The sequence below is a fragment of the Urtica dioica genome, chromosome 1, assembly GCF_054948205.1.
Source record: "Urtica dioica subsp. dioica isolate 48M chromosome 1, U.dioica_male_clone48M_v1_H2, whole genome shotgun sequence".
Lineage (NCBI taxonomy): Eukaryota > Viridiplantae > Streptophyta > Magnoliopsida > Rosales > Urticaceae > Urtica > Urtica dioica.
The window spans coordinates 27235257-27259212 of NC_142756.1; positions in this window are offsets into that span (position 1 = coordinate 27235257).

A 23956-nucleotide genomic window follows, 5' to 3' on the forward strand; every position below is an offset into this window, starting at 1 on the left:
AGACCTTAAATACGTTAAAGGTCTCGGATTTGTGTTTGAGCAAATAGACAAACCCATATCGTGAGTAATCATCAGTGAAGGTAACGAAGTATTCATATCCTCCACGTGCCTGTTGGTTGAGCGGACCACATACATCAGAATGTATTAGTTCCAGCAACTCAGTGGCTCTTCGACCCTTATCGGAGAAAGGTCGCTTAGTCATTTTTCCTTTTATACAGGATTCACAAGTAGGTAGTGAACCTATTGCAGAGGCTTGGAGTGGACCATCCCTCACAAGTCTCTTAATCCTATCTAGACTGATATGACCAAGTCTCAAGTGCCTGAGGTATGTTGATTTTGTTAGATCGGAGGATTCAGAAAGTTTGATCCTCTTTGGCTCCCTAATTAGATCGTTATCTATTTCGGTGTCTAAAAGAGAAGGTTTAGTGGAATAGATGTAGAAAAGAGCATTCTTCATACATGCATCAGTGACAAAAGAATTATCAGGAAACGAAATACGAATTCCATTCTTAATGAACTTTAAACAATAATCTTGCTCAAAAAGACGAGCAACGGATATTAAGTTCTTCCCAAAGGTAGGAACAAAATAAACATTATTCAAGTTTAAAGTGCGGTCTTCAAAAGACAGCGTCACGGATCCCACAGCCTTTGCAGACACCAGGCTCCCATCACCCATTTGAAACAGAACTCGCCTTCCTCTAAGCTTTTGGTTTTCTTGAAACCATTCAAGGAACAACAAATATGGTTAGTAGCAGCGGAGTCAAGAATCCACGTTGATACATTATCAGCTACTAAGCATGCTTCGGTAACTAGTACAATACTATGTTCCTTTGCTTTGAGATAGGCGGGATAGTTCTTTTTGTCGGCCTTGTAAGGTCTCTTCACAGTTCCAGAGGCGGAGGCTTTTTGCTCAGTAGCATGTGCCTCTCCTTGATTCCTCTTTCTCTTAGTGAAACCTACAGCAGTGTGAAGTTCCTCCATAAGCTTGGTAACAGTGTACTCTAGCTTGTTAATGGAGTAGTTCATCTTGAAGGTATCAAGAGATGCGGGGAGAGTTTCTAAGATCACATCTATGACATTCTTCCCATCAATCTCAGATCCTAGGATTTCCATTTTACTCAGATGACTAATGATCAATATCATAAAGTCTCCAACAGGAGTCCTAGCCTGCATATGACAGTTCATAAACTGTCGGATTGCTTGTAGCCTTGTTTGACGCCTTTGCCCTCCAAACATCTCAAGGAGATTGTAGAGCATGTCAGCGGCAGTCTCGAAGTCACGATGTTGCTCTTTCAGCATATTGTTCATAGATGCCAAGATATAGCACCTCACAATCTCATCGGATCGAAGCCAGGCCGCTAAGGCGTCATTGTCCTCTTGAGTTGAATCATCATTCGTCAGAGGAGGACATGGGGTGGTGAGTACCCATTTGTGCTTGTTAACGGTAGGTATTATGTCGAGGTTACGTTTCGAGTCTATGTAGTTTTCGTTTTCGAGTTTGTTCGAGGAAAGAATGAAAGAGAGAGAGTTGGGAGACATATTGCCTATAAAAGTTGAAACAAGTTTATGATTAGTCTTTGGTTTAGGATTTAAGTTTGTTTAAGACTTTATAAAATCCAAAGGTGTTATGAATGAAATGACACTTTACTCCTTCGAGGGACTTCGAGGGAAGGCCGCAACGAGTCTCCTTTCATAAGTAAATGACTCATCATTAATGCATAGCCAAGATGTCGATACATCAATTTTGACTAGCCACCTTGTAAATTGGTTTGATCACTCACATCCTTTCGCAGGGCCTCGAGGGAGGATTACTAGGGATTGAGTCTAAGTGTGTAACCAACCACTTAGTCCAAAAGATTGACTTTGAAAAACAATCCGCCGAGGGGAGGCCTTGTCATCATCGTCTCACTCTCGGACGTAGCTCATTGAGCAATGATCAGAGCAAAGCGCCCTTGAGTACTCTCATTTAAGAGAGGGCCACGAGGGTGACTCTTAGTCCGGCGACACTTGCACTTTTCATTAGTGTTGGGGATCGTGGGTTAAAAACAACAAGTATAACCCTCCCACTTAGTTTTTGGAGTTGGTTCATCGACTCTTATAAGTTCGGAAACAAATTTCCTAGTAAGAGAGCGACAGAGCGGACAACTAGAAGAGAATCCTAGATCGACATGTTCAGAGTAGTATTAGTGCATAAAGGCACAAGGTACATACTCGATCTTTTCCTATTTTCTATTTCGGGAAAGTGCGTGAGGGAAGTGTGAACTTCAACTCACTCGAACACTTGAAAGTTTGAGATTACACATCCTTTTATTTTTTTTCGGCTTGTCTACAAGGAGACCTCCCACTCAAATTTTCAAGAGCATATAGATTTTGAACATATGTGATATAGATATAGTTTTGAAAACATTTTGAAAATTTATTTGATTTGGATGACAAAATATTTTTCAAGTTTGAAAGTGAAAACGGTTTTTCAAAATTCAAACTAGTTTTGTAAAAATTCAATTTCAATTAAACTTCCAAAAATCAAAACATTTTAATCTTACACATCATGTTTATAATCATATGAAAAACATTTTTTCTGAAGAAAATTTTCTCATTAGAGTTCTATAACTCATGGTAGTGGGGTTTGAAAATCCGGATTTCTAAAAAACTGGAGTTTCAGACAGCCGCGCATCTCGGAGTTAAATCACCATATCTGGCGGCTCCGATGTCCTTTTAAGCCGAAACCGGTGGCATTGGAGAGAGGACAGACAGAGCTTTAATTTGATTCAAGAATCATTAAATTTCAATTTCGGAGCAGAGAGTTATGCCACTTTTAATACGGGTTTACTCCAGCTCGAAGAAAAAGAAATAAATTAAAGCTTGGTCCTTTTTAGGTGCGAAAAAGAATCGAGTGTAACGGAACGTTTTATGAAGTTTGTTAAAGCTTTTATTTGTGTTTTATTAGCAACGTAATAACATGATATAAAAGAAATAACAACAAGCATAAAACGAATCAAGTAAAAAAAAAAACTAGCAAGATAACAGAACTAGTCACAAAATTTTACTCGAAATTTCTCAAACCTTTAAAACACGTTTTTCAATATAAAAAATTAAAAACTTTTAGAACTGATTCTAATGTGTTTTAAAAACATCCCAAACTCATAGAAAATCAACATGCTTTTTAATTTAAAGACAAGAGCAATAAATTAAAAAAATAATCTAAGATAACAATTCTAACTTGTCACAAAATTAGTAAACTTTCGAAAACGATTTTCAAGCTCATAATTTTGAAAACATGTACATGCATCTCTTTGACCATAGCTCTGATACTTTGTTGGAATCAATCTAGGGTTTGAGAAAATAATTAACGCTTCTGTAAGCGGCGGAATTTTAAAAATTTTCTTTTACAAGTAAAACAGTTTTTACTAACCTAGACAAGTGCAAGTACATGTAATTAAAAACCAATATGAGCTAGAAGTTTACTAACCTTTCTTGAAGCTTGAACTTTGAAGAAGCTTGTGGAAAGTTTGCAACGCTCGTCTCCCCTCGCAGCACGTCTCTCTTTCTTTCCTCGGCACCTCGAGCAACCACGAAAGTTTCTATCACTAAATCACTCGAAATAAAAGGAATTAGTGAGTGGGCACTTTTAAACACGAGGACTCGAGAACAAGTCTCAGAGTCGAAGAGCTAAAACCACTAGGTCAAATGAGGACCTAGGTGCCAAAACAAAAACCGAAAATAACTAGAGGGAGAGAGAGAGGATCGGCCACAAGGTCTAGAGAGAGAAGCTCTCAATCTCTAAGTTATGTGGGATGACTAGAATGAGAGGAATGAGGCCTCTATTTATAGGGGAGGCATGAGCAACTCTTATTTCCTCTTTTCTACCCATGTTGGACGTTCATGACATGTCATGCAAGTCCTTGGATTTGTTTCCTCATTTGTTCTCTCTTAGTTGGCCGAAAATGCACTTTCCTTCTAAAGGAAATTTGTTTCCTCTTTTTCTTTTGGCAAGTATCTTCATACATCAATGCACAAAATAAACTCTCTTTCCCACTATGGCATGAACGAAATTCAGCCTTATTTTCCTTGGGTTGGACGAAATTTGAGCTTCTAGAAGGAGCTTCTAGATGTTTCTTCAATTGTTCATGACAATATAAGAAAAGCCCATTAAGAATTTTCAAGTAAAATTCTATGAAATGAAATTAATCCTCAAGGCCCAATTACACTAATATGGCTGAGCAATATTTATTTCATTTGTCATCATATGACAATGTCAAAAATAATTTAATGACATTCATTTCGTCCTACGTCCCAAAAGACAAAAATACCCTTTTTGACAATTTTCGAAAAACTTGTCTCGTTTTTGTTTTGGCTTAGCTTCCAGTTTAACTATTCCTACTCGATGTGATTCGTGACAGTGGCGTCATGGACCCAAATGAAGAAAGCTTGAGCTAAACACTTGGACTCAAAAGTTCACAAACCTTTTCCAAGTGTAGCTTAATGTCAACTGACTCCACTAAAAAGTTGACACTGAAAATCTCTCGGTTCAAATGAATTTATTTTCTACTCAAGAATTCAACCTAATTGTAATGAGCGGATCCACAGAATATTATCAATGTTTACCCTTCATGAATGTCATCAGCTAGTCGGGATTTACTAAATTACCATTTTACCCTTCTAGCTGTTATTTCCTCAACTCCTTTGTCGCTTGTGAATAAGTTAGAAACAATGTATTGACGAGGAGCTAACAAGTCACAGTGTTTCATCCAAAAGAGTCAGGACTCAATTTAGACACTGGCCAGTTCATTTATTCACACTCCAAGGAACAAAGCATGAGGTGACATACATTGCATTTCAGCAATCTTGTACATGAATTCCATATCTATGAGAACTTCACAACGTTACTCATGACATACTCACAACTTAGTACTTCACCAATAGGCCCTGTTCGAAATCACATAGTGAGTCCGAACTCTGACTTTCTCAAATGAGAATACTAAGGTGTGAAATGGCATGTCTCATTTCAGGATTAAGGTAAGCATGATGCAATTCATACATAGTGACTTCGAGACATAAGAGGTTAAATGGTTTGTTCTTATCTTGTCTCTAGAAGTGCACTGGTCAATTCAGTACCTTCGGAAGATACCTAGAAGAACTATAGAGTCCCCAACTCTCAATGCCTCATAACCAGACATCATAGATTCTTCTAACAATCGTACTGAGGTCAATAGTCCTTTGACCCTAAGAGTGCGAATATATCGTTTTAAGCAAACTACGAAGAGTTTGTTCATGCAAATCTACATTTGTCTCTTCGTAAGTTGTTAAGTTTGTTTATGGACTAAAAGACTAAGGTTTTATCATAAAGCTTCAGACAAGGAAGATTGAATAAACGTTTCAACTTTATATTAATGAGTAAGCAATTACAAGCAAGAGTCTTCATAAGACTATATGACATCAAATGTACATAAATAGACACTACTACTCTTCTTGTGGGCACCATTGACAACAGCGCGTGCTCGGCCAGGCAAGGCCCGTTTCTTGCGCGACAGCCTCAGAACGCATCCCCACCAACGCGTCCGGCTCAGCAGTGGCCCCGTGACACGCGCCGGGTCCTCGAGACCGTGGATCAACCCCGCTAAGGACCTGCCCAAACATGTCCCCCTCATGCTCGTTGAATTCTGGGCCGTCCGGGCGGTCCTCTCGGCGTGCTTCCAGCCCAGGTGCGCGACCAGGCCCAAGATGGGCTGATTCTCCCTCACCTAGGCCCGGCCCAATGGGTTCTAGGGTTTCCAGGTGAGCCAGGCCGGCCGCCACCCCCTCTCCGGCAATGGGCGGCCGGCATTCTTCGTCCGCGGCACCGGCGTCCCCATCTGCGGCGCTGGCCACCTCCGGCAGCGTTCCACCGCCGTGCGTGCGCTACAGCCTGATCGAGGCTGGTCCCTTTGGGCTCCCTCGGCCGTCGGCCATATGTAAACCAGCCCCACCCGAGAGGGTGGCGTCCTCCCCTGCACCAGCGCCGCCTCCAGTGGCATCCCTCCACGCCAGCGCGTTGTCCCCGGCGCCTATCCCGCCAGACGCGCCGCCCCGGGGCTCGCCCACCTCTCCAGCGCTCTCCACGGCTGGCCAAACCCCCTCCAGCCGAGGGGGATCTTCTCTGGGGTTGGGTTCGACCCATATGGCGCCGACCCGGCCGGGCGCGGCCCCCTCCACGCCGGCGTCGTCCCCCTCAGCATCTTCAGCGTGCGCCCCTCCAAGGCTGGGATCGGCCAAGACGGCACCGACCCAGCCAGGCGCGGCTCCCCCGACGTCGGCAGCGGCCTACGCGACGCCACCCATGGTCGGCCCGTCTTTCCCGGCTCCAGACTCGCCAGAGAAGGCTCCCCCGGCGTTGGATGGCTCACCAGCGGCCTCTTGGGAGGCCGACCCTGCGCGCGCGACCTTCCCGGCGTGTCCCTCGACCAGACCAGCCTCGTGCTGGTTGGCCCTACTGTCCCCGGCGCTCGACGCCACCAGGCCGACGCTCCCCTGTCGGCTTGGGCCTTCTCCGGCGCGCGTGTCCTCGTCTCCGTCGGCCAACCACGCCTCTATCAAGGAAAAATCACCTCCCGTCATATCTACCATGTTCTTGCTCGGGACGAACGAAGACGATGCATTGTAGGTGGTCAAGGCGGGCGAGAATTGTGCCCAAAAATTGTCCAAATCAACGTTTTGATTCCCGAGAAGAGGAAAAAGGTCGTCTTAGACGGCCCCACACCCCGACAGGTGGTTGGTGGGATCCATGAACACTTGTAGCAAGAAAGCTCGTCGGAAAATAATAAAATAATATTAAAAAAGAGGGAGGCTTACCAATCAGTGACGAGACGGACCGACGAGGCGGTGAAGGTCCGAGCTTGCTTGAGTTTACCACACGGGCTACGCCCGGTGCCAAACTCGGGGGGCTAATGTTATCGGCCCGACGAGGTCCGACGACGCGATCGACGTTTCGGGCGGCCGGACGAGCTAACCTGGCCAATGGCCGGCCCAGTTCACTCGGCCATTGGCCGGCCCAAGAAATTCACTTGGCCAATGGCCGAGTGAGCCTCAGTCGGCCCATCATGCTCACTCGGCCAATGGCCGAGTGAATCTCAGCCGGCCCATAAAGATTCACTCGGCCAATGGCCGAGTGAGTCCCCTGCCGGCCCAACTGTTCACTCGGCCATTGGCCGAGTGAACCTCACCCGGCGTCAAGCAGCTCACTCGGCCAATGATCGAGTGAATCTCACCCGGCGGCCAACACTTCACTCGGCCAATGGCCGAGTGAACCTCACTCGGCGTCCAGCAGTTCATTCGGCCAATGGCCGAGTGAATCTCACCCGGCGGCCAACACTTCACTCGGCCAATGGCCGAGTGAACCTCACCCGGCGTCCAGTCGCTCACTCGGCCAATGGCCGAATGAATCTCACCCGGCGGCCAACACTTCACTCGGCCAATGGCCAAGTGAATCTTTCCCGGCAGTCAACGTTTCACTCGGCCATCGGCCGGCCAAGTCTCACTCGGCCGATGGCCGACTCAACCTCACTCGGCCGATGGCCGACTCAACCTCACTCGGCCAAGGGACCTTCAAAACATCCCTTGGTCGCCTATAAATATGAGGCTCGACCCCTCGAGACAGGTAATCCGAATTTGAGTACTGAAACACTGTCGAACTCGTACCTCGCTCGTTTCTCTGAAGTCTCGGCCTCTAAACATTCAAACCCTCTACATACTACCTCAACCCTACTAATGTTGAGCGTCGGAGAGGTAAACAGATGCAACCCCTCTGTTTCCCCTTTGTAGTTCATATATTCTCTACTGCTTTTCAGGTACCGAGACGAGGTGAACTTCATCCACAGCTAAGGGACGACTTAGGATACCAAGTCCGACACGCTCGAGCCGAAGTGAGACCACTTGGTCTGGCCTTGGGTCTAATCACTTTGGGCTCCTAAATAGTTGTCCGAAAACGAGCGACATCAGGTGTGTCCCGAGGGACGACTTGGTTGTGCCATGTAGGCATCTTATGTGCGCCATGTAGGCGTCTTAGGGTCCTTGTTCCCGTTCGTGTTCTGGTTGAGACCTAATATTTTTTTGGTGGAGCATGTTTTCTTGAGGGTTTCCTTAGTGTTGCTAGCCCCCCGAGTTTTTGGGTTACAAGTTTTACTTTTGATAACCGGAAAACATGTATAAAGCGGATTTTGAAAGGTAAATCTCGATCTTTATTACGATTGCGGAAAATTTAAAATCCTAAAACATTGGCTCGCAGGCCTTATTGAAAATGGGAAATTAAAGAAATAAACAGGGGAAATTGCTAGCTACTGGTAGTACTGCCTCAAGTGTTCCGTATTCCACGGGTGGCGGATCGGAGTTCCGTCCGTGTGTTCGATGCAGTAGGTCCCATCGTGAATGACTTTGCGGACTCTGTAGGGGCCTTCCCAGTTTGGGCCTAGGACGCCGTCACCATGCACTTGTGTATTCTGAAACACCCGTCTGAGTACGAGGCTTCCGACGGCAAAGGATCGCCTTTTGATCTTGGAGTTATAGCATTTTTCGACCTCGCGCTTTTGTACGGCAAGGCGATTTAGCGCTTCTGTCCTATTTTTGTCAATTAAATCTAACTCTAGGCGCATGGCCTCGTCGTTATTTTCTTAGTTGAATGTCTCAACTCGGAACGTGGGGACCTCGGTTTTGACTGGAATAACGGATTCGATCCCGAATGCAAGGGAGAAAGGTGTCTCACCGGTGGCGTTTCGCGGTCGTTCGGTAAGCCCACAGGATGAATGGTAGCTCTTCAGCCCAGGCGCCTTTTTTTTCTTCGAGCTTCTTTTTAAGATTGCTCTTAATAGTCTTGTTGACTGCTTTGACCTGGCCGTTGGTCTATGGATGACGCGGCGAGGAGAATGCTTTGCTTATCTTTAGTTGATCGTAGATATCTCTTACTCGCGCGTTATCAAATTGTGTGCCATTGTCCGTCACAATCGAGACAGGGATGCCGTGCCTGCATATGATGCTTTTCCAGATGAAGTTCGTCGTATTCGCTTCGGTTATTCTGGCAAGCGGCTCGGCCTCTACCCACTTTGTGAAGTAGTCTATGGCAATTATGGCATACTCATATTGCCTTGGCACTCTAGGGAGCTTTCCAATAATGTCCATGCGCCATTTAGCAAAGGGTCGCGGGACAATGATACTGCTTACTGGGGTCGGCAGTTGTCTCGAGATTTCAGAGAAGCGTTGGCACTTGTCGCACTGCCTCGCCCACTCACGAGCATCTCTTTTCATGGTAGACCAGAAATAGCCTTGTTTAAGCGCTTTGAGGGCGAGGGAAACTCTAGCGGCGTGGTTCCCACAGATGCCCTCATGTATTTCACGGAGGACCTTGGTCGACTCGACGCTATTGAGGCATCGAAGCAGCGATGTTGAGTAACCGCGCTTATAGAGTGTGTCGTTTCGACGCGAGTATTTGGATGCTAAGACTCTCAACTTATATGCTTCTTTGCGGTCTTTGGGAAGTTCCCCTCTTCGTAGAAACTCGATAATTGGGTCCATCCATGTAGGCTGAGACATACCCTCTACAGTCCCGACTTCATCTTGGGAGACGGATGGCCGTGGGAGAAATTCGATGGGTACGGTCCCCAATCCTCTTCGTCGATGCCAGATCTGAGGTGAGCAAGTGTGTCGGCCTCTGAATTTTGTTCTCTCGGGATTTGGAGAATCTCGATCCAAGAGAAGGCATCGAGTTTGGAGTTTGTCTTTGCTAGGTATACAACCATATTAGGTTCCTTGGCAGTATAATCACCTTTAACCTTTTTTACGATCAACTGCGAGTCACAGTGTATTCGCAGGTTCTTTGAGCCGAGCTTTTGTGCTAGCTCTATCCCTACAATTAGGGCTTCATATTCAGCCTCATTATTGGAGGCTTGGAAGCCGTAGTGGAGGGCGTATCATAACTTTTCCCTGTCGGGGTTAGTCAAAATGATTCCGGTGCCAGTCCCCGAGCATTAGATGCTCCGTCTACGTATAACACCCAGATGGGACCCGTTGGGTCAACCTTTCTTTTCCGCGTCATTGCGTTATCGGTTAAGCCATATTCTGCTCTTTCCATATCGGAAGTGTAGGAGAATTCTTCCATAAAGTCGGCTAAGGCCTGACCCTTTATAGCCGCTCTAGGGTGGAACTCAATCCCGTACTCGCTCAATTCTTATGACCAGATCGCTATGCGAGTCGATGTTCCTTTTGAAGAGCTTTACCGACCGGCTACTCTGTTCGCACCGCGATGGGGTGAGCTTGGAAATACGGACGTAGCTTTTTGGCTGCCGTCACGAGAGCCAGAGAAAGTTTCTCTATCTCGGTGTAGCGCATTTTCGCGTCGAGTAAAGCTTTGCTCACGTAGTAGATCGGCCATTGGACCCTATCTTCTTCGCGGACAAGAACAACGCTTACAGATCTTTCAGAGATGGCGAGATATACGTCTAGCATCTCGCCCTCTTGCGGTTGGGAGAGGAATGGCGGGGACCCGAAGTAAGCCTTCATTTCTTGAAAGGATTTTTCGCATTTGTTGGTACATTCAAAGCCGTCCGTCTTCTTCAGAGCTTTGAAGAACGGTTAACACTTGTCGGTGGCTTTTGACACAAAGCGCGCCAGAGCAGCAATCCGACCGGTCAGGCTTTGCACCTCTTTGACTCGCCTTGGACACTTCATTTCAAGGAGTGCCTTGATCTTTTCGGGATTTGCCTCTATCCCTCGTCGGCTGACGATGTATCCAAGGAATTTCCCAGATTCAACCCCAAACACGCACTTGTTAGGGTTGAGTTTCATTTTATACCAGCGGAGGATTGTAAACATCTCCCTTAGGTCGTGTACGTGATTGGTTGCCAGTAGGCTTTTAACGAGCATGTCGTCCACGTACACTTCCAGATCCGATTAACTAGACGCTAGTATGTTGCTCCCACATTTTTAAGGCCGAAGGGCATGACCTTATAATAGTAGAGACCTCGATTGGTGTAAAGTTTGTCTTAATTTGATCGGGCTCATGCATTCGAATCTGGTTATAACCCAATAGGCGATCATGAAGCCGATGAGTTCATGGCCAGCCGTGGCGTCGACCAGTTGTTCGATGCGTGGGAGTGAGAAGCAATCCTTAAGGCATGCTTTGTTAAGATCTTTGTAATATATGCAAATACGCCACTTCCCATTACGTTTTTTTCACCATCACCATGTTGGCGACCCACTTGGGGTACTTAGCCTCTCGGATGAAGTTTGCGGTGAGAAGTTTCTCGACCTCTTCATTTATAGCTAGGTATCGCTCGGGATTGAATATTCGTCTAGCCTGCACTTTCTCGGCGACCATTGGTTCATCGTTTAATCGGTGCACTATTATCTCAAGATCAATTCCGGGCATGTCCACATGAGTCCATGCAAACACATCCTTGAATTCTCGGAGGAAGGCAGTGAGCTGAGTCTTGATGGCGAGTGGAAGTCGGGTGCCGATCTTTATAACCTGGTCGGGCTTAGATTCGTCTAGCACGACCGGCACAAGATCATCGGAGGTTTCCACTTTGAGTCTCTCGACTTTGTCCCGAGGGTCAAGTTCTCCGAACTTCCTTGCGTCCCTTAGGTCGCATGGGTAATCGTCTTCCAGTTGGAAGATTGTGTTGACCATTTTTTCTCACGGACTTGCCATCGACTCCTTGCACATAGCATATCCTCGCCTGGGATTGGTCTCCAACCATGATGCCAATTCCCTGTTCAGTGAGGAATTTCACCAGTAGTGATACGTGGAAGTAATAGCCCTCAACCAGTTCAGCGTAGGTCACCCAATGATTAAGTTGTAGGGCGACTCCTGATCAACCACTAGGAATGGAACCATGTGAACGACTTCAATGCCTCCTGGGGTCCCGAAGGTGACCGGTAGATCGATGATGGCTTTGGTCATGACTCTCTCCCCAGTGAACCCAAACAAGGGCGTTTGGGTTGGAGTCGAGCGTAACCCCCCGAGCTTCGTGTGCTCTAGGGTGGACTTGAAAATTATGTTGGCCGTGCTGCCGTTGTCGATGAGAACCCTTTTTACCAAGTTATTAGCCACTTGGGCTTTGAGTGAAATACATCGTCTCGTATGGCACGAACGGAGGTTCCTCGTATGTAAAGTTGACGTGCATAGCAGCGTCTTCCTCAGCCAAGGCCCTAAGGAATTTTTTTCGTTGTCGGGCTGAATCTCCATCATGTGGACCCCCCAATATGGTTGTCACAATGTGGAGCTATGGATTGGTGTTGGCCGTAGCCGCGGTTCGGTCGGCAGAAGCGGCTGTTCCTCCTCCCTTGCCAGACTGTTTTCTGTTTGGGGTGGGGTCCACAGCGCTGATCATACGTAACACGAACTCTTTCAGCTCACCCCGTTGGATTAAAGCCTCGATTTGCCTTTTAAGATTGTATCATTCGGAGGTCAAGTGACCGTATTCCTAATGGAACTAGCAATATCTAGATCGATCGCGAGTCGCTAGATCTTTTTTCATTGGAGCCGGGGGAGTGAACTTGTCACGTGCCAAAGCCAGGATTCGCTCCGGCGTCGTGTTCAATGATGTGAACGAGGAATACCCTTTAAAGTCTTCCGCAAGTCGCGGCTTCTAGGGTGCAGGGGGTTTGCTATTGGAAACCTGATTCCCATTATTTCGTCTTTCACGAAATTCACCTTGTTCGTGGCTAGGTTCGTCTCGACGACGAGAGCTTTGATTGTTGCTCTTGCGGCCATCGAGGTAATCTTCGATTCCCATGAAGGTCTTAGCTCTAGTCATCAACTCGGCCATGGTAGAAGGGACACCGCCAACGATTGACTTGAGCAATTTACTTGTGCGCAAGCCTTCAATAATAGCGGCAATTGTGTCACCGTTGTCAAAGCGGTCGACCTTGTTCGACTCTTCGGTGAATCGGGCGAGGTATCGCCTAAGAGACTCGCCACTCTCTTGCCTTATTGACCACAACAACTGTTGGAATTGATCTAGGGTTAAGAAAAATTTTAACGCTTCGAGCAAGCGGCGGAATTTAAAAATATTCTTTTAAACGAGTAAAACGATTTTACTAACCTAGACAAAGAGCAAGTACACGTAAATAAAAACTATTATGAGCATTATAAATTTACTAACCTTTTTAGAAGCTTGAACGTTGAGAAGCTTTTGGAAGGTTGCAACGTTCGTCTCCCCTCGCAGCACGTCTCTCTTCTTTCCTCGGCAACACGAGCAACCACGACAGTTTATATCACAAAAATCTCTTGAGAGAAAAGGAATTAGTGAGTGGGCACTTTTAAACACGTCGGCTCGAGAACAAGTCTCAAAGTCGAAGAGCTAAACACGCTAGGTCAAATGTGGACCTAGGTGCCAAAACAAAAACCGAAAATGACTAGAGAGAGAGAGAGGATCGGCCACCACAGTGTCTAGAGAGAGAAGCTCTGAATCTGGAACTTATATGGAATGAATAAAATGAAGGGAATGAGGGTCCTATTTATATGAGAACGGTTGACCTTGCAAAGAAGTAGTTTCCTCTAATTTTCCAAGCCTTCATGAGCAATCTTTATTGCCCATTCCTTGCAAAGAGGGCTTCTAGAAGCCTTGGATTTGTTTCCTCTTTTGTTCTCTCTTGGTTGGTGGCCGAAATGCCATTTCCTCATGGAGGAAATTTGTTTCCTCTTTTTCTTTAGGCAAGTATCTTGATACATCAATGCACAAAATAAATCCCTCTTTCTCTCTATGGTATGCACGAAATTGGCATTCTAGAACATGCTTCTAGATGTTTCTTTATTTGTTCATGACAATATAAGAAAAGCCCATTAAGAATTTTCAAATAAAATTCTATGAAATGAGATTAATCCTAAAGGCCCAATTACACTAATATGGCAATGTAAAATTTATTTCATTTGTCATCATATGACAATGTCAAAATAATTTATTGACATTCATTTCGTCCTATGTCCAAAAAGACAAAAATACCCTTTTGACTATTTTCTTAAAACTTGTCTCGTTCTTGTTTTGACTTAGCTTCTAGTTTAACTATTCCTACTCAATATGATTTGTGACAGTGACCTCATGGATCCAAATGAAAAAAGCTTGAGCTAAATACTTGGAGTCAAAAGTTCACAAACCTTTTCCAAGTTTAGCTTAATGTCAACTGACTCCACTAAAGAGTTGACACTGAAAATCTATCGGTTCAAATGAATTTATTTTCTGCACAAGAATTCAACCTAATTGTAATGACTTGATCCATTGAATATTATCTATGTTTACCCTTCATGAATATCATCAGCTAGTCGAGATTTACTAAATTACCATTTTACCCTTCTAGCTGTTATTTCGTCAACTCCTTTGTCGCTTGTGAATAAGTTAGAAACAATGTATTGACGAGGAGCTAACAAGTCACATTGTTTCATCCAAAAGAGTCAGGACTCAATTTGGACACTGGCCAGTTCATTTATTCACATTCCAAGGAACAACGCATGAGGTGATATACATTGCATTTCAGCAATCTTGTACATGAATTCCATATCTATGAGAACTTCACAAAGTTACTCATGACATCTTCACAACTTAGTACTTCACCAATAGGCCCTGTTCAGAATCACGTAGTGAGTCCGAACTCTGACTTTCTCAAATGAGAATACGTAAGCTGTGAAATGGCATGTCTCATTTAAGGATTAAGGTAAGCATGAAGCAATTCATACGTAGTGACTTCGAGACATAAGAGGTTAAATGGTTTTTTCTTATTTTGTCTCTAGAAGTGCACTGGTCAATTCCGTACCTTCGGAAGATACCTAGAAAAACTATAGAGTCTCCAACTCTCAATGCCCCATAACAAGACATCATAGTTTCTCCTAACAATCGTATTTAGGCCAATAGTCCTTTGACCCTTAGATTGCGAATATATCGTTTTAAGCAAACTACGAAGAGTTTGTTCATGCAAATCTACATTTGTCTCTTTGTAAGTTGTTAAGTTTGTTTATGGACTAAAGACTAATGTTTTATCATAAAGATTCAAATAGAAAAGGAAGAATGAATGAACGTTTCAACATTTTATTAATGAATAAGCAATTACAAGCAAGAGTCTACGTGACACTTTATTACATCAAATATATGTACAAAATAAAGACTACAACTCTTCTTGTGGGCACCATCGACAACAAACTCCCACTTGACTCAAAGAAGATGTGTGTAGTCCTTCATGCCTAACCCCTCTCGATGTTGGTCGAAGACCTTGTTCGCTAGGGCCTTGGTGATTGGATCTGCCAGGTTGTCCACCGTTGCGATCTTCTTAACTTCCACGTCTCCGTGCTACATGATCACTCGAATCCAATGGTATTTCCTCTCAATATGTTTAGAGCGCTTATGGCTTCGAGGTTCCTTTGAGGTAGCGACAGCCCCACTATTATCACAATAAAGGGTCATGGGCTCGTCGACATTTGGAACAACTTCCAAATACTTAAGCAATTTTCTAAGCCATACAGCCTTTTTGGATGCTTCGCGGCAGACACATATTCTGCTTCCATTGTGGAGTCAACAATGCAAGATTGCTTAATACTCCTCCACACAACAGCTGCACCATTAAGGATGAACACAGATCCCGAAGTGGATTTCTTGGAATCCTTATCCACTTGAAAATCGGATTTCGTATATCCTCGGCCATTGGCCGGCCCTAGGGCCAGCCTTGGCCAATGGCTGGCCCAAATAGCCTCGGCCATTGGCCGACCCAAGGGCCAGCCTCGGCCAATGGCCGAGCCAAGGCTATGTTCGGCCAAGGGGTCTCCCAAAACATCCCTCGGTCGCCTATAAAAATCGAGGTCCCTCCCTTGGTTCAGGTAATCCGAATTTGAGTACTGAAACGCTGTCGAACTCGTACCTCGCTCGTTTCTCTCAAGTCTCGGCCTCTAAACACCTAAACCCTCTATATCCACCTCAATCCTACTAATGTTCAGCGTCGGAGAGGTAAATAGAGGCAACCCCTCTGTTTCCCCTTTGTAGTTCATCGTTACCTTCTCTTGCAGGAAAAACGACGGACGAGGCAAACACCAATCACAGCTAAGGGAAGACTCGGGATACCGAGTCCGACACGCTCAAGCCCGAACGCGACCACTTGGTCCGGACTTGGGTCGAACCGTTTGGGGCTTCTAAATAGTTGTCCCAAAAACAGCGACAACATTTTGGCGCGAAAAGGAGGGCACCACCGACCTTAGCACGCTATCCCTTCCATTCCACACTTTCACTACATCTACGACTCTCAAGAGATGAGTCACATTCCCACGACCTCCGTTGGCACCCGAGCGACGAGCTCGAGGTTCGGCCTCTGAAGCCTCGCTCACCGTCTTGAAGGCCAACCTCGTGATAACGAGGGCCAGCCCCAAGACCCGGTGAACAACCCCGAGGCCGCGCTCCGAGAGGACACGGCCCGGCGGCTCGCAGAGCTTCTAGACCGCCCCGGCGTCGACGGCTCGCTCATCGCCGACCTCCTCGGCTACGACGTCGAGGATAGGTCCGCCCGAGATGACTCCGACCCCGACTATGTGGGGGAGTCAAGGACCGATGAGGCAATGCCAAGCCTCGCCCCGTCGGGCCCCGAGAGGGCAAACGGCGACTTGGCCGGACCGGCGCGGCAACAGGCACGCTCATATTCCCGGGGACTCGCCCCTTCGGTTTCAAGAGGCGGCCGGACGCGGCCCCTCACCGTGGAGAGAGCGACTCTGCTGGACGATGGGGCCGATAGCCGAAGCGCTCGCCGGATGGTTCGACCAAGGGTGACCTCGCCCCACCGCGCGCCGAGCGTGGACCTTAGAGAACGCATGACGGCGCAGAGAAACTCCCGAGGGGAGGATCTCCGCCAAAGGCTCAATTCTCGGAGGGACGCACTCCCCGCCGTGACTCTTGGCCGACCTCAGGCCAATGCCGGGGACAAAGCGTCCAACGAGCGCCAACAGGCGACTCACGCGGTCCCGGCGGTCAGCCCAACTAACGGGCTTGACATGGTCACGATGATTCAAAGCCTCCAAAATCAAATCATCGAGATGAGGGAATCAGGGAGGCAAAGGCCCTAAGGAGGGATTGAGGAGTCATACTCTCCCTTCGCCGCTCCAATCCTCGCGCAGCCTTGCGTGGGGAACTTCAAACTACCGTCCATCCCTCCTTACGATGGAGGGACGGACCCAAACTTCCACATCCAACACTACAAGACGTGGATGACGATGCAAGGACAGGCGGATGCCACCCTCTGCCAAGCCTTCAGCCTAACCCTTACGGGGTCGGGCTTTGAGTGGTTCCGAAGTCTGAGACCGGGAAGTATCTCATCCTTCCGGGCCCTGCAGGAGGCTTTCCTTGCGCGATTTGCCACTCTCGTGGCACAAAAGAAATCAAAGACCCACCTCCTCTCCATCCGGCAAGGGATAGACGAGACGTTGAGACAATACCTCGTTCGCTTCACCGAGGAATCTCACAAGATCGAAGGTTTCGACGATAAAGATGCCATCACGGAAATCACCGAGGGAGTTCGCACGAGCGACTTCCTCAAGCCTATTGTTGGAAAAGTCCCGTGAGACATGGCGGAGCTAATGTCAAGGGCCCACACATATATGGGAATCGAGGACTATCTCGATGGCCGAAACGGCTGGAAGTCAGGGGGACAGAGTAGTCGCCGCCGTGACGACCAAGATGGAGATCGTCCCGACCCTCGAAAGAGAAGGAACAAGGGAGGCCAGACCCCTAACGGTCGCTCCCTCCCCGGGCCGAGACCATCGCATGTCGATAGCTTCCGAAAGTTCTCGACATTCACCCCCTGAATACTCCGCAAGAGCGGATCCTGGCTCTGCACCGTGACAAGCTAGGAAGTCCAACTCCTCTCACGAAGGATCCCGCGAAGAGGGATCGAAGAAAGTTTTGTGAATACCACCAAGATCAAGGGCATCTGACGTCCGAATGTTACCAACTCAAGCGTCAGATCTAGGCCCTGATACAAGATGGGAAATTGAAAGAATATGTCCTGAGAACGATCAGGACGGCCGCGGCGCACGGAGAACGCCCACAGAAAGAAAGGAAGGGTTCGGCGACGGTGATCATCACGGATCGAGCGGCAATTGAAGAGCCGGAGAGCTCGCAATTGCACGTTGTGGGCTCGATCATGGGCGGCCCGGAGTTCGGAGACTCGGCCACGCAAAGGAAGAAGTACGAGCGTGAAGTTTCCCAAGGGAAAATAGCACACTACATCAACCACACGTATGAGGCTCCTCCCCCGACCCCATTCGAGTCCATGGTTTTCACTGGCCAAGAGGCGGAGCGAGTCCTCCACCCACACAACGACGCGATAGTCGTCTCAGCCCCGGTTGCCAACAACCTAGTCCAAAGAATCCTAATCGATAATGGAAGCTCCGCCGATATAATCTTCAAGTCGGCGCTGGACAGGATGAAGCTGTCCGGAATGAGACCGACCCCGATGATATGCTTGTCAAAAGCCTCAAGGCCCTCGACCACGTTAGAGACCTTAGAGAGATGTTCACGATCCTACGACGCTACAAGATGAAGCTCAACCCCAACAAGTGTGCTTTTGGGGTCGAGTCCGGAAAATTCTTGGGCTACATGGTTAGCCGCCGCGGGATCAAGGCTAACCCTGAGAAGATTAGGACGATCTTAGAGATGAGGTCGCCGCAAAAAGCGAAAGAAGTTCAGAGTTTGACGGGAAGGATCGCCGCCCTGACGCGATTCGTTTCCAAGGCCACCGATAGGTGCCAACCGTTTTTCAAGGCACTGAAGAAGACCGACGGGTTTGTATTTACGGAGGAGTGCAAGGAAGCGTTCCGCGAAATGAAAGCCTATTTCACCTCCCCCCCCGTTCCTCACGAAGCCGAAGGATGGCGAGACCTTGTACATTTACCTCGCGGTTTCTGATAGGGCCGTGATCGCGATTCTCATACGCGAAGAAGACAAGGCACAATGGCCGGTCTATTACGTTAGCAAGGTGCTCCTCGACGCCGAGACCCAAAACCCGAAAATCGAGAGATTGTCCCTCACCCTTGTCATGAGCGCGAGAAAGCTTCGTTCCTACTTCCAAGCGCACCCCATCGTGGTGCGCACGGGACATCCCATCGAGAACGCCCTACAAAAAGGGACCTCCTCTCGAATGGCCATATGGTCCAAGGAATTGAGCGAGTACGGGGTCGAGTTCCAACCGAGAACCGCCATCAAGGGCCAAGCTCTCGCCGACTTCATAGCCGATTCACAAGTGCGCCCTCGTCCGACGAGGGAGACGAAGGTAACAAGAACAAGGGAGACAAGGAAAACGACCACAGCGAGTCATCGAAGAAGAGGACCAACAGCCCGATAGGGCCGGTCTGGGATTTACACGTAGATGGCACGTCAAACGCTCGGGGGGCTGGCGCCGGCGTTGTGCCCACAAATACCTATAGGGAAAAACTGAGATACGCCCTGCGGTTCGAGTTCAAGGCTTCCAACAACGAGGCAGAGTACGAGGCTTTGATCGTTGGCTTGGAGCTGGCGAACAAGCTAGGCGTCCGAACCTGCGCATCCACTGCAACTCGCAGTTGATCGTGAACCTGGTTAAGGGCGACTACGCCGCTATAGAGCCAAACATGATCACGTACTTGTCAAAGACCCAAAGGAATCTAGAGGCCCTGTCATGGCTCGAGATCGTCCAAGTTCCCCGAGAGGCGAACGTCGTCGCTGACGCCTTAGCACGCCTCGCGTCTGGGATAGACGAGGAGGGAGAGGGCAGCATCCCGATAGAAGTGCTAACTCGACCCTACGTCTCGAGAGGCGACGTATGGGTAGTCGACGAAACTCGGCCCCCCCCCCTCATGGATGATGCCGCTCGTGGAATTTCTTAAACGAGGATTCGCCCCCGAAGACAAAGAAGAGGCCAGAAAGCTGAGAAGCTTGGCACCGAAATACACAATAAGGGAAGATAATTTGTTCAAGAGAGGCTACTCCATGCCCCTTCTCCATTGCCTGAACGAAGTTGAGGCGAAGAAAGCGTTTCGCGAAGTGCACGAAGGGGTGTGCGGAAACCATGCCGCCGGACAATCTTTGGCACTAAAACTTCTGAGACTCAGATATTTTTGGCCGACCTTGAAAAAGGACTCCCACGAGTGGGCCAAAAAGTGCGACAAATGCCAAAGATTCGCCCATATCCCGCGCTAAGCGCCGGCCCCGCTATGCCCGATCGTTGTGCCGCGACCCTTCGCGAAATGGGGAATCGACCTCATCGGCGAGCTGCCCATGGCCCCGAGCCAATACAAGCATGCGATCGTGGCAATCGACTACTTCACAAAGTGGCTAGAGGCCGAACCACTAGCGAAGATCACCGAGGCGAACACGACGAGCTTCATCTGGAAGAACATTGTCTGCGCTTCGGGATCCCCGCGTCAATTGTGACCGACAACGGAAAGCAATTTGACAACGCGCGCCTCCGAGACATGTGCGAACAATTGGGCATCAGCAAGACTTTCTCTTCTCCCCACCATCCATAAGCCAACGGCCAGGTCGAGACGGTCAACAAAACGATCAAAGAAAACTTGAAGAAGAAGCTGGAAGAAAGAAAGGAGGCTTGGGCCGACGAGCTTCCCATGGTCTTGTGGGCGTACCGAACCACCGCACGAAATGCGACCGGCGAAACTCCTTTCGCTCTCGCGTTCGGCGTCAAGGCCGTGGTACCTGTCGAGACCAAGCTGCCAACCTTGCGCATCGAGGAGTACGAAGAAGCCACCAACGACAACGCAATCAGGCTCGAATTGGACCTCATAGACGAGAAGAGGGTGGACGCACTCTCCCGCGTTGCCGCACAAAAGAGAAAGGTCGAGAAGTACTACAACTCCAAGATAAAGCTGCGGAAGTTCGCCGATAGAAGCCTCGTCCTTAGAAGGGTGTTCCAAAACACCAAGGTGCAAGGCGCGGGAGTTCTGAGCCCCACCTGGGAAGGCCCGTACCGTGTGCGCCGAGCCATCCACAACGGCACGTACGAGCTCGAGAACCTAGAGGGACTCGTATTCACGCATCCGTGGAACGCAGAGCACCTGCGGCAATACTACCAGTAGACGTCCGTTACCGATCGCTTTATATTTGTTGTTTTCATCTTATTTTTTATTTTAGCAAAGACGATTTTAAATTTCAAGAACGGCCAACGGCCTGGGAATGTAATTTCTAACTATTTCGACATGATAATTGAATTACACTTCGCTTCAAAACCTTTATCCTATTGTATTATAATTTCTAGTCTTCTGTACGAGTACACAAGAAACTCGGGGGGCTAACGAGGATAACAGGCACATTTTTCCCGCGACGCATTCGCACGACTCCATGTTTTACACGCCGAGAGGTAGCAAAACGTCAACAAATCGGATCCGCGCACCGGACCTCCGACCGTCGCGCGATGCTCTCGCACGATTCGATGCCCCACATACCGATAGGTCAGGGGTGTCGGCTGATCACGTCCGCGCACCGGACCGTCGATCTCGGTAGTCAAAACCCAAAACGTGACACGCGTACCGATAGGTACCACGCTAACTGGGAACTACGTTTACAACGAACCCATCCTGGTGCATGATGCGCACGCCGATAGGTAGTGTTCCCACCGGAGGATTGGCGCGGCAGCCGCCCAGCTCGCATACGCCGATAGGCAGCGAGTCACGAATGGTGTTGGAATTGATCTAGGGTTTAAGAAAAAGATTAAACGCTTCGGGAAGCGGCGGAATTTTAAAAAATTTCTTTTCAAGTAAAAACAGTTTTTACTAACCTAGACAAAGAAGCAAGTACATGTAATTAAAAATCAATATGAGCTAAGAGTTTACTAACCTTTCTTGAAGCTTGAACTTTGAAGAAGCTTTTGGAAAGTTTGCAACGCTCGTCTCCCCTCGCAGCACGTCCCTCTTTCCTTCCTCGGCACCTCGAGCAACCACGAAAGTTTCTATCACTAAATCACTCGAAATAAAGGAATTAGTGAGTGGGCACTTTTAAATACTACGACTTAAGAACAAGTCTTGAAGTCGCAGAGCTAAACACTAGGTCGAGTGAGGACCTAGGTGCCAAGACAAGAAAAATCGAAAATAAACTAGAGAGAGAGAGAGAGGATTTTCGGCCACAAGTTCTAGAGAGAGAGTCTCTCAAAACTCTTAAACTTGGATGAATGAATTGTGAGGAAATGAGGCTCCTATTTATAGGAGAGGTCTCACCTTCAATAAGGTAGTTTCCTCTTCTATAGAATATCACATATTCATGAGCTAATTTCCTATTTCCTACTTGAGACACACGGCCAAAACAAGTCTTCTAGAAGCCTTGATTTGTTTCCTATTTTGTTCAAGGCTTGCCTTTTCTCTCATGTGGCCGATTCCTTATGCATCCCATATGCAAAATTTGTTTCCTCTTTTTCTTTTGGCAAGTATCTAAATACATTTATGCACAAAATAAACTCTTTCTCTTGGGTATTTTGGGCGCCCATCTCTCATCTAGAAGGAGCTTCTAGAAGCTTCTTCATTTGTTCATGACAACATGAGAAAAGCCCATTAAGAATTTTCAATAAAATTCTTATGAAATGAAATTAATTCACAAGGCCCAATAATCAAGTCATGGCCGAGTGACATTAAGTCATCAAATGAACTTGTCAAAAAATTTATTGACATTCATTTCATCCTTTGTCTCAAAAGACAAAAATACCCTTTTAACTATTTTCGTTCTTGTTTTGGCTTAGCTTCCAGTTTAACTATTCCTATCGATGTGATTCGTGACAGTGACCTCATGGACCCAAATGAACAAAGCTTGAGCTAAACACTTGGACTCAAAAGTTCACAAACCTTTTCCAAGTTTAGCTTAATGCCAACTGACTCCACTAAAGAGCTGACACTGAAAATCTCTCGGTTCAAATGAATTTATTTTCTACTCAAGAATTCGACCTAATTATGATGAGCGGATCTACTGAATATTATCTATGTTTACCCTTCATGAATGTCATCAGCTAGTCGGGATTTACTAAATTACCATTTTACCCTTCTAGCTGTTATTTCCTCAACTCCTTTGTCGCTTGTGAATAAGTTAGAAACAATGTATTGACGAGGAGCTAACAAGTCACATTGTTTCATCCAAAAGAGTCAGGACTCAATTTGGACACTGGCCAGTTCATTTATTCACACTCCAAGGAACAAAGCATGAGGTGACATACATTGCATTTCAGCAATCTTGTACATGAATTCCATATCTATGAGAACTTTACAAAGTTACTCATGACAGACTCACAACTTAGTACTTCACAAATAGGCCTTGTTCGGAATCACATAGTGAGTCCGAACTTTGACTTTCTCAAATGAGAATACTAAGGTGTGAAATGGCATGTCTCATTTCAGGATTAAGGTAAGCATGATGCAATTCATACATAGTGACTTCGAGACATAAGAGGTTAAATGGTTTGTTCTTATATTGTCTCTAGAAGTGCACTGGTCAATTCAGTACCTTCGGAAGATACCTAGAAGAACTATAGAGTCCCCAACTCTCAATGCCTGATAACCAGACATCATAGATTCTTCTAACAATCATACTGAGGTCAATAGTCCTTTGACCCTAAGATTGCGAATATATCGTTTTAAGAAAACTACGAAGAGTTTGTTCATGCAAATCAACATTTGTCTCTTCGTAAGTTGTTAAGTTTGTTTATGGACTAAAAGACTAAGGTTTTATCATAAAGCTTCAAACAAAGAAAGAATAAATGAATGTTTCAACTTTATTAATGAATAGATAGGCAATTACAAGCAAGAGTTTTCATGAGACTTTATTACATCAAATGTACAAAATAAAGACTACAACTCTTCTTGTGGGCACCATTGACAACAAACTCCCACTTGACTCAAAGAAGGTGTGTGTAGTCATTCATGCCTAATCCCTCACGATGTTGGTCGAAGACCTTGTTCGCTAGGGCCTTGGTGAATGGATCTGCGAGGTTGTCC